The following is a 12,892-nucleotide window of genomic DNA, read 5'->3' as shown; positions in this document are numbered from 1 at the left end:
AATCTTGTTGGTGAAGTTATCTTTTATCAGTTAAGTTGGAAAGCAGAGATAAGTATCTAGGTTAAGTGTTATGAGATTATTTGAGAAGTTTCTACATGGATGAAGGGATGTCTTTGAGATAGAAATATTTAGGTTTAGGGTTTACAAGGATAAAAAATAAAGAATGTAATATTAGAGAGAGGGAGTGAAGAATAGTGGGTGGAAAAGAGAAATAGAATTATCAAAGTAGAGGAAGAGGAAGAAGGAAGAAGAAGAGTGAACGATATGTTATGATGATGAGATTCATTGGATCTGATATAGTAGGATAGTGTAAATCATAAATCAATATTATTTTTGTTAATTTCTTACCATTGTAGAAATCTAAGTCCCTTGGAAGGTTGATCTTAATCCGTCTATTGTAAAGCCTCTAACAAGGTGACATTATTAGATTATAGTGTTAACATTATTTAGCAAGGTTACTCCTAGCAGAGCTAAGATCCTAATAGATCTAGAGAAAAATCTTGTAACGAGGTACACCTAACAATGTTTGTAACCCTTAATTGGGAATGCTCCTAACAAAGTGTAGTTCAAAAGAATAATTTATTTTTTTAGCATTGTTCTCACACCATGGTTTTCACTCTAATCAGTTTTCCACAAGATAAATCATGGTGTCATGATTTTTTTAATGTTTATATTGTATATTTTGGGTTTTGTCTATGATTAACTGATAACAACACTATAGGTATAATTTAATCTTATTGTTAAATTGTAAGAAATGAATAAGCTAAAAGTAAAATTTTATTTGTAATCAATCATATACTTACAATATATTGACATATGCAAGAAATAACAAAGGACTAATCAAATATTTGGGATCCCAACATAATCACATTATGCTATTTCTTTATTCTACTTGTAAAGTTGTATATTGTTTTCAAGAGAAATAAGCTCACCATTTTGTAATACAACTCATAATAGGGTTGAGGCCTCTAATAAGTTCTAGTCCTCTAACAAGGACAAATACACTATATGTATGTAATAGAATCCTAAAGGGGTCAAAAAAATTCACAAGGTACTTTTGATTAGTGGATCATTTTGTGGGTACCATCCACACTAGGCTTTTTCCTTGGTCAATGTTTCCCTAGTTAACAAAATATGGTGTTATGAGTTTCTTTGCGGTTTCCTTATTATTTCTATTTAGTATATTGAGATATGAAAGTTTAAGATTTATTTATGATATCCATATTTAGGTGAAATGTGTTGGAATATTGATTCAGCCTCTATCACCCCTAGTATTTCCAATTTCTAGTAGATAGAGTACTACACTAATTTCCTTTACTGTAAAGTTTACTCTTACCAATTCTTGAACATATGCAAAAGAAATTAGATCTATTGGAGACATCCAACAAATTATATGAGACATTTAGACCTACAAATCTTCAAGTAGCTAAGATAGCAACAATATGCCATTTATGAAGAAATACAAGTTGCTAAAAATATGAAGAAGGTATACCATATTAACTTTGCATCTCTAAAGAGAAATTTTGCAAATGTATTGAGATTCTTATGAAGTTTATGGGATACACTAATTTTTTGACCATGTAAATAATATCTTTTTACTTCTCACCTTTTTCATTTATGTTAAAGGGGGACTATAATATGATATAATAGTAAAAAATAGAAGTATCATATGAAATTAGAAGGGAAGTATGGTATATACAATCATAGCATGTATAGATTAATTTTTAAATAAGTTTTGGACAAGTTTGTTTTGGCATTGGAATGTAGTCAAGTTTTCACCAAGTGTTGTTATCAATTCCAATAGGAGAGATTGTTGGAAAGTTATAAGAACTTAGAGCATATAGAAACATAATCATCTAGTAAGATCACTTGGTTTAATGATAATTTTTTTAATGATCAATTGAGAAAATAGCTAAGTATATTATAGGAAGATAGTCAACAGTCAGATTTTTTTTATTAGCTAGCTTAGCAAAGTAAATATTATTGGACACAATTCTGGATAACATTAGAATTATTTTTGAATATGATGCAATTATGTTAAGCTATGTTAAGATGGCAATTAGCACATGTTTTGGATGAAGAATATGAAGGTTGGTTAATATCACAAAATGCAAGGCAAGTGACAATGATAAGGCAATATGGCCCAAAGAATTAAATAATTTACTTGGAAATGTAGGGAAAATATCCTAGATGTTAACCCTTAGTAAGTTTTAATAATCATTTTTCAAAGATATGCCACACATTTTGTGAAAATAGTTTTGGAAATTGATTAAGAAATAAAATTAGAAAGATATATAAATGAATCATTTTCCGCATGTAAAGTATGGACATTATATGTAAACTCTTTTGAATGATGTTATTTTGGTGTTATGATGTTCTATTGATGATTATATATGTTTTTAAATGAATGGTTAGAATCTGATGTGAGTTATTCAAAGGGCTAATCAAATATTGGGATATCACTACAATCATTTTGTTATTATATCTATTATCTATTGTATTGATTATAAATCATTATTGAGTAGTGAGATCCCATCATAAAATAACTCCTAACAAGGTTGAGATCTCTAGCAAGGTCTAATGTACTAAATTTATGCAATGAATCCTAATAGGGTTGAAACTTGAAATAGAAAACTTTTGTATGAGTACATATTTGTGGGTACCATCCAAACTAGGGTTTTCCCTTGGCCAAAGTTTCCTCAAAAACAAATAATGGTATTATGAGTTTCTCATTGTTATGTGCTTTACTTTTTATATTGTTGTTTCTAGATGCATATGGTTAAATTTTTAAATATATAATTGGTGTACAAATGTGTTAGAATATTGACTCACACCCCCTACCACTCTTAGTAGTCCCTATTTCTAACACTTATATCTAGAATATTCTAAAAAAATTGTGTCATTTTACTATGGTTAGGGTGATCAGACATACACCTATATATATTTGTGTGTGTGTGTGTGTGTGTGTGTGTGTGTGTGTGTGTGTATATATATATATATATATATATATATACATATATACCTGCATACCTACATACAAATATATATATATATATATATAATGATATCTTATTTAAACCATATTCAATTTTCTATAGATTTCTTATTACGTCTATTTTGTATAAGGTTGGTATCTAGTTCAATTTTTTTTAATGTCAAGATACCTAACCCTATTTTCAAAAATATTGTCACCACTTGAAGGCCTAGGTGTGCATACCATGATCTAACACATATCCTAACCATTTTCTTAGAAATTAAAAAATTTATATTGGTTATTATTTTTTATAAAATCTACTTCTTTTATCTTTTATTTTTCACATCACGTCATTTAAATATTCAAAATTTTCCTCATCATTTAAGTTGTCTTGATCCCCAAGTTCAATAGAGTGCTAGTTGGAGTAAGGGTGTGCAAGGGATAATTCATCCTCCTGAGATCTTAGGGTTTTATATTATTTTTCTTTTAGACCTTTCTTCTCTCCTCTTAGAAAAAAATACGGATCCTCTTTAGATCAACACCTATTAAAACAAGAAAAGTTAGAATATTAGAAGGAAAATTTTCAAAATCCAAATGAGATGGTATGAAAGAAGAAGGAAAATAGATGCAAATATGGGATGAACAAAGACATCTTGATAAAATAAGAAGGTTAAATCCCTTTAGCCCCATGGTGGTTGTTACTACTCTTCTCTAGCTCTCTCTAAACCCTACTTTCAAACTGGCTAACAAGAAAGTGAAGTAAATGAAATGAAGCCACTAGAGCTTAACAATCATTTGTTATTCATAAGGATTTATAGGGCTTCTTTAACAGCCCAAAAATCATGGTTCACAATCAAAAGAAATACTATGATGGAGAATTATAATAATATAATGGTATTTTGTGGGACTTGGTTAAAATTTTCTTTAGAGTTTACTTTTATGGACTCCCTCTTCTGATAAGAATTTAAAAATGTATAAATTCTCAAATTTAGTGTAAGGAAACTTGTAGCTAACTTTATGAAAATCTTCACATATCTCATATGATAAATTTACCATTAAAGTACTTTGAACTCACTTGAAAGAGAATAGATAAAATATCTACAAAAGTGACACAAGATACATCCAAAAGAAAAATCCTTATGAGGTAAAACCCTAGCCACCCAAGTATCCATCACAAATGTATTATTTAGAAAAGCAAAATTGCAATACATTCATGAAAGCCTTTGAAGCCGCATCCATAAGAAAGAAGTCCATCTAAAGAAGCAATAAACCAAACATCACATGGCATGCTTCCAACTCCACAAATTTTAAACCTAGCTAACCTCAATAACTACCCTTGTGGTTTCTTTTATAGAAACAAGCTTCTACAAAACCACTAAGTGGTATTACATAAATCATGTGCTACCAAACTCATAAGCCCACATTTATTAATGGATACTTTATTTAATTTATTTCTTAAATATTAAATAATTTCATCAAAATAATATTATAATGTTATGATACAACTCATCAATGTTATGGTATCTCTCAAAATTCTCCACTTGTATACATTGCATAAAGGTTAAGATGTAGCCAGAAAAATGAACATGGGAACAATCCCTCTTGGAAACATGTACCATTATGAATTAAATTAATTCATTGTGCTCCATCAAGATACCTGCAAAAAAACAAAGTGACCACAATTTTTTTTGTAACACCACTTCTATGCAAGTTTATGTTCTTAAAATATCCCTTCACAATTAACCAATTTTATTTAAATCTTATCCTTATGTTGTAAGAAGGCCCAACAATATTATTAGAACCATTTAATTCTCTTAAGTAGGTATACATAAAGTAAACATATTTTTCATATATAGAGATTGGATTTTCAATGAAAGGAGTCTCCTATGTATAATAAAATTATATACAATCATATTTTAGCATGAAATGGAATGGGGATCTAGTATAGATTTCTTCATTATGTCACAACCACATCCTTTTTAAGTGATTTTAAGCTTCAAATAGAAAAAGTTGTGATCAAAATCCAAAAAGTGTAAATATGTGTCAATCTAAATTAAATCATCACAAATCCTTCTATAAAAGCATTATGGTTCAATATGCTAAATTTATGAATATCATATTAACCTTATTTATAATTTACCTCTTTATGCTTAAAAGATTATGATTTGATTTCCATTCATAAATAAGAAATAATTTATCCGATATTTATTTGCAACTTATTAAAAAATAATCTAATAACAATATTAATAACCAATTTATCTATTTAAACTTAATAGATCATTATTTGAGTTTCATCCATAAATTAGAAACAATATCTCTATGAGAGCTTATGTTAAATATACTGTGGATAACTTTTATACTGCAGTAGCTAGCAGAGAGGTGTATGGTTGCTTTGCTCAAAATTTATTTCTACTTCATTTTGGATTTCTAATGTTGAGATTTACTTCCACCTTTTAGATATCAGTGATCACCTTTCCTTTTGATCATCATGTTTTAAGTCAGAACATAGTGGGTCAAGTTTGATAAGACAAAGAATTGAAATTTGGAGACATCAACAACAATGACTTTTGTGTGGATCTTAATGTATCACCTAATATCTATTAGTGTAAATTGAATGCTAATCTATTAAAGCATTCTCAATACTAAAAATAGAAACACTTATGATAGGACAGAGGTTATCACCAAGAAAGGAGGCAAACCAAGAATGGTAGCCACCTTATGGCATAACCCTTGATGAAGTGGATCTATCCTTGATAAGTAGAGATGTGTGCTCATGATTATGCTCAAGCTTCAAATGGATGGATGGTGTGCATGGAGGATGGTTTGAACAATGGAGGTATGGAGGGATTTCAACATCATAATGGTATTTTGGTAGTTTTCAAGCTCTCAAAATAGCATTATAACATTGCATGAAACGTGATTTTATATTTGTGAAGGGAGAGGGTTTCATTTATAGGCCAAGGGGTAGAGAGATTTATGGTTAGGATGCAAGGATGGTAAGATGGTGAGGGAGGGTCAAGATGCACTCAAAAGGGGGCACATGGATTGTGCTTGTTTAGAGCCAATAGGGAAGTAACACATGTTAGAGGGTGATTGGATGAAGGGAAGGCAAGGTGGATGGTCAACAAAGAAGGCTCAAGAGATAAGGGCTCAATAAATGCTTTGTAAGAGTCATAAAGGGGTATGTAAGAGTAATAAATGTTGGAGGGTGAGGGGAGGAGATATTTTGACTTTAGCTTGGATTAGCAAGTCTTAACCCTTGCTTAAGATTGTGTACATGTTTAGGAAGGGGGATTAGGATTAGCTTAGAAAGGAGGTTAGGGGGTAAGTGGTTTAGCTTTGATGGGATGGGTTAGTTAGGTGGCTAAGTGAGGTTAGTATGGGTGAATGGGTTGGATCAGGGGTTAGGATAGGGTTTATGGATGTTATAGGGGTTTATATATTTTATTAAATGATTTACTTAATAAAATGGGGATATGGGATTAAATTAAATAGATCTGAGGATTTATTTAATTTAATAGAGGAATAGGGATTTAATTGATAAATTGATTTTGGGGTATAATTTGATTTTATCAATTGGATTAAAGTTAATTTAATTAATTAATTAACTAGGGGATGACGATTAATTAATTAAATAGTAAATATTCAATCAATAATGTCCTAGAAGATGACTAAATATGATTACTTATTGATGTAATTAGATTTAGGTGTCTACACTTAATGACCTTGTGTCTTGATTGGCTAAGCATGTTGGATAATGTCTATAAGATTTGTATCTTGAATAATTTTAAACCAGTAAGATAATATCTAAACAAATATAAAATCTTATAATTTAGAACATTAAATTTTTTTAAGTAAATAAAATATAAATGCAATGTAAAATCAAACTAAAAGACTAATATATGACTTAAATAAAAATAATGTTCTAAACTAAAGTTCTTTCATTAATTAAAAATTATTGAAAGTGTCAACAGGCTCTTCATTTACTGGTGAACTCGAAGGCGCCAGCTATCCTGATGCAAAAACAACATGTGGGGCTTGCTTAAGATTATGTATCACATTCATATCATATGATGCATGAAAATATACCACTCAAATAGGGGAATTAACAGACATACCATGACAAGATTTAACACCCAACCTGGCACTGTACACCAGTGCTGCCACCCAACATAAATTCAAATTTGAAACTCCCACTGAATACAAATAGAAAATATTTATTTGACAAAGCATTCCATTTATCTCTTTTCTGGCATGAGTTGTAGGGTTTGAGCAGCAAGAAACCTAATTGATAGATTCAAGTAGCAAGAGACATTCAATACTGGTCAATAAAAAATTTAGAAATGTTGGTAAGTGGTGTTTCTATTTTTCTCTCTAATTTTATGATGATTTTTTTCTTTCACATCATTTCATTGATTCTCATCCTGATATTCTAAACAACTCATCCATATTGTTTAATTCCCTCCTCCCCCAACCATTGTTAAAGCAATCCAATGCATTGGAAATGCTTTTAATATGCCCAACATGCCAAACTATTCCTTGTCTTCATCTTTTGCAAAAGAAAATGAAGAAGGATCTACAAAAAAATCAGTTGAGGAGGTTGTTGCTCCTAGGGGATCAGGAAGAAGTGCACAATAAGCTCTTGGTAGACTCAAAAAAGTGTAATTTTGTTTAGCCATAAAATTTCACTTTCAATTCAACATTAATAATTAATTTTGTTGGATAATAAATTGAGGACATAAATAAATATATTTTTAAACATTGAGAAATTGGATTGTATGATTAAAACTAGTTTGTTGTGGTTATGAAATGAAATGCAAGTGGAGAAAAAAGGGTCATATGAAGAACCACAAGTTTAGATTTGCATTTATGGTCAAAACTAGTGCAGATAATTTGAGATAGGTATAAATAGCACAAGTAGATCCAAAAATGTGTGAAGAACAACTATCATTTATTGATTGTGTGACCACTAGAGTAAGGCCCAAGATTATTGATGGGCATACCTAGTGATAAACAACACATTTTGTCCATAAGGATTATTTTGGATGAGAAGATCTGTCTAATTCCTTAACACTAAAATATTTTCTTGCAATGTGACCTTCCTCTATTTTTTTGTTCAATCATTGTTTGAAGGGATGCATAATTTTTACTTGTATGATCCTCTTGATTTAGAATAGATTTTTTTAAATTAGATTTAAATGGGCTGGTCTTAAAATTAAATGTTGAATTTGATTTTAGGAAGCTTTAATTATATTTTAATAGTCAATTATTTTAAAATAAACATAATTTAATTTCTAAAACATTTAAATCTTAAAATATAAATAAGCACAATTCATTTTTAAATTAAGTTCCTGAAAAAAAAATTGATCATTTTTTATTTTAAAAAATGTTTTAAACAAAATAAAAATTTAATAAAATGAATATGTATACACATTTAAATTTTTTAATTTATTAAAATTGAAATAATTAAATTTTATATATATATATATATATATATATATATATATATATATATATATATATATATATATATATACATGTATATATATATATATATATATATACATATGTATATATATATATACATATATATATATACACATATGTATAGATATATATATATATATACATATATATACATATATATACATATATATGCATATATATACATATATATATATACATATGTATATATATATATATATGCATATATATATATATACATATGTATATATATATATATACATATGTATATATATATATATATGCATATGTATATATATGTATGTATATATATGCATATATATATGTATATATATATATATATATATGCATATATATACATACATATATATACATATGTATATATATATATATGCATATATATGAATATATATATATATATATACATATATATATATATATATACATATATACATATATACATATATATACATATATATATCTATATATGTATATATATGTATATATACATATATATACATATATAGATATATATATGTATGTATGTATATATATGTTTATACATATATATATATATATATATATATATATATATATATATATATATATATATGTATGTATGTATGTATGTATGTATGTATGTATGTATGTATGTATGTATGTATGTATTCTTGCAATGTGACCTTCCTCTATTTTTTTGTTCAATCGTTGTTTGAGGGGATGCATAATTTTTACTTTTATGATCCTCTTGATTTAGAATAGATTTTCTAAAATTAGATTTTAATAGGATGGTCTTAAAATTAAATGTTGAATTTGATTTTAGAAGCTTTAATTATATTTTAATAGTTAATTATTTTCAAATAAATATAATTTAATTTCTAAAACGTTTAAATCTTAAAACATAAATAAGCCCAATTCATTTTTAAATTAAGTTCCTAAAAAAAATTGATCATTTTTTATTTTAAAAAATGTTTTAAACAAAATAAAAAATTTAATAAAATGAATATGTATACACATTTAAATTTTTTAATTTATTAAAATTGAAATAATTAAATTTTATATATATATATATATATATATATATATATATATATATATATATATATATATATATATATATATATATATATATATATATATATATATATATTCTTGCAATGTGATCACCTTCTATTTTTTTGTTCAATCATTGTTTGAAGGGATGCATAATGTTTACTTCTATGATCCTCTTCATTTAGAATAGATTTTTTAAAATTAGATTTTAGTGGGATGGTCTTAAAATTAAATGTTGAATTTGATTTCAGGAAGCTTTAATTATATTTTAATAGTCAATTAGTTTAAAATAAATATACTTTAATTTCTAAAAATTTAAATCTTAAAATATAAATAAGCACAATTCATTTTTAAATTAAGTTCTTGAAAAAAAATTGATCAATTTTTATTTTAAAAAATGTTTTAAACAAAATAAAAATTTAATAAAATGAATATGTGTACACATTTAAATTTTTTAATTTATTAAAATTGAAATAATTAAATTATATATATTCATATTTGTTGTAAAAAAAATTAGATAATTTTTATTATTTTTTTATCGGTGAGAGCTGAACCTGAGGTTAATTATTATTATTAGTTCAACTCAAGTAGATTCAAACCTAATACCTCCCAATTAAGAGGCTCACAATTTACCATTGTGTTGTAGGTTCTTGCCTAAATTTTAAATAATTATTAAAAGAATAAATAGTATTATATTTTATATATTTATATAAGTTTTTTTTTTAAATCATTTTAAATAAAGATTTATTAAAATAGTTATATTCTATATATAGTGGAAAAGCATTTATTCTACTCATTATAATTAAAAATTATTAGAATATATAAAATATTAATATCTAATCCATGTTCTCAAAATAGAATTTTATTAATTAAGATTTATAATTCAAATGTGGATAATTTTTAGAATTTCCATTAAAAAAATCAAATTGAAAAGATAAATTTTTAATTAAAATAATACTATATTACATTTTGAAATTAAAAATATTTAAATAAGAGAAAATTCAAATAGGATATTAAAAAAATGATAATGCAAATTATCACAATTGATAAAAGAGTAGAACATAATTGTAATCATTGTGATTTATAATTAAAAATTATATATTGAATTAAATTGAAAACTGATTATAATTTTCTCCAGATTTATTTATGAAGAGCTCAATAAAAATTAATTTTGTTACTAAACAAGTTAAGCAAAATACATTATTCTAATCCTAAACAACTTAAACAAAATGATAAAAAAAAGATAAGACTTATCAACTAAAAATTTATATTTAATAATATACATTCTTGAAATGATTGACATGTTCTTATTTTATTAATGTTTATAAAAATTAGTTTTGAAGTCTGTATTCTAGAAATATTAGAGATGTGTTTATTACACTATTTATAGATAATAATGATTGAAATCTATAAAAAAATAATTTAGAAATAAAAAATAATAAAATTTTACATTTTTAGTACTTTTCATCCCATAATGAATGAGAGAGTATGACTTGAAATGTTGATGTTAAAAATTCTTCCCAATCTACTCAAGAAAATTTGGTATGGATTGTGAAATTTCGACAGCATTAAAGAAGAAATTGACTTGACTTTTTTTTAAAAATTAGGTCCAACATGTCATGTCATCTTCCATAATGGGCTAACATGTCAAGTCTCCCCAATATCGCACTCAAGTGCCTAATTGTACTCTTAGTATTTATATTACAAACCATGATAGGTTGGTCATGGTGTACCTTTGTCCCATGATGAAGATGTCTCATATTTGTCATCTATGATATTATAAATATCTTTAAAAAGTCTAAAAACAATCATTGACTTTTTTTATCACCACTCATTCCATCACATATAATGGACTTGAGACATCTTCAACATAAGATGATTTCTATTATAGTGGGTTAACATGTCATATTATCAATGGAATGGTATAATGCAATATTATTCCCATTTTTTCATTTCATAATTTTCTTTAGGCATGGGTGTCAAATGGAAAAACCAAGCAAGTTTTTTCAAGTAGAAATGATGATATCTTACCTTTTTAGACTTAACTCTAGCATGGTGATAGAAGGAAATGTGAAATGGAAAAACCTTTTCCATTTCACCCTTGCAATATTATATGAATATTACATCACAAAGTATATCATACATTGGAATACAAAACCTCATACAAAGTCTAAAACAATTGTTCTCTATCTATTAACATGTCATATTTTCTATGATAAAGCTTTGTGTTATCCTTGTTTCATTGTTTTATGGGAGACTAATTTGGCATCTTGTGAAATAGAAAAACCTTTCACTATTTTGTTGGGTCCCTTTTTCCCCTAGAGAAATGACAAAACTAGTTAGGCTCCTCCACGTGGTAGGGTTAAAATTGTGTGTTATCTCATCCCACAATTTCTTCTATTGATTGGATGTAGTTACACAATCAACAAAAAAAAATTGTGAAATGGGATAACATGCAATGTTAACGCTTCCACATGGAAAATCCTAACATGTTTCTCCATTTCGATAGTGGCTAAAAGGGAACCAAGTGAAATAGAGAAAGGTTTTGTCATTTTGTAGACTACCATTTTGACCCTCTACAAAATAGAAAAATGAGATCACACAAAGGTTACTAAAGATAACCTGATGCATTAACCCATTGTAAGAGATTTTATCATAGTGAAAATTTCTTAGATTGATTATTTGTGATGGACTAAATGCGGTCAAAAATAAACTTAAGACATTTGTGAATAGGATAAGCTAGGACTTGCATGGAAGATAGGGAGATGGGTTAACACAAAGGTAAATCCCCTATCATGTGGCATTGTCATGTTAACTAGTAAAAAAATGCATGACATGAAACATTGATAAACATGGCACTAGGGAGGTTCCCACAACACTTGTGAGTCCAATAAAATGAGAACATGTGGAAAGAGAAATAGTGAAACTCATTATTTCGTAATGGGGTTGGGCAGGGGGAGGAACCCTTGCAAAATATAAAGACTTGAATAATAGATCATTTAGTCACATAGTTGATGTGTTAATCCATTGTGACATATTTCAGCCCATTTAAGATTTATCAGATTAGTATAGCCAATTGAAGCTTAATGCATTTGAGAATAGGAGAGGCTATGAATTACATGAAAGATGGGGAGGTAGGGAAGGTAGAAAGAATGAAGTATGAAGTACTAGGGTGAACTACATCTCCTATATTTCAAGATACACAAATTTAGTTCTATGATTATGTAATATATTGACTTCTACATATATCTTATTCTTGGAGTAAATATCATCTCAGTTATATGGAGTTATAACCAATACTACAAAGGAATAGAAAGATTAAAAATGGTTTACCCAATCCTAGGCTGCATCCACAAAATAGAGATATTTTAGTCTTGTGGT

Source organism: Cupressus sempervirens, chromosome 4, assembly GCF_028749045.1.
Source record: "Cupressus sempervirens isolate cs-2001-9-10 chromosome 4, ASM2874904v1, whole genome shotgun sequence".
NCBI lineage: Eukaryota > Viridiplantae > Streptophyta > Pinopsida > Cupressales > Cupressaceae > Cupressus > Cupressus sempervirens.
The sequence above is the reverse complement of the archived record's forward strand: the minus strand, read 5'-3'. Positions refer to the sequence as shown.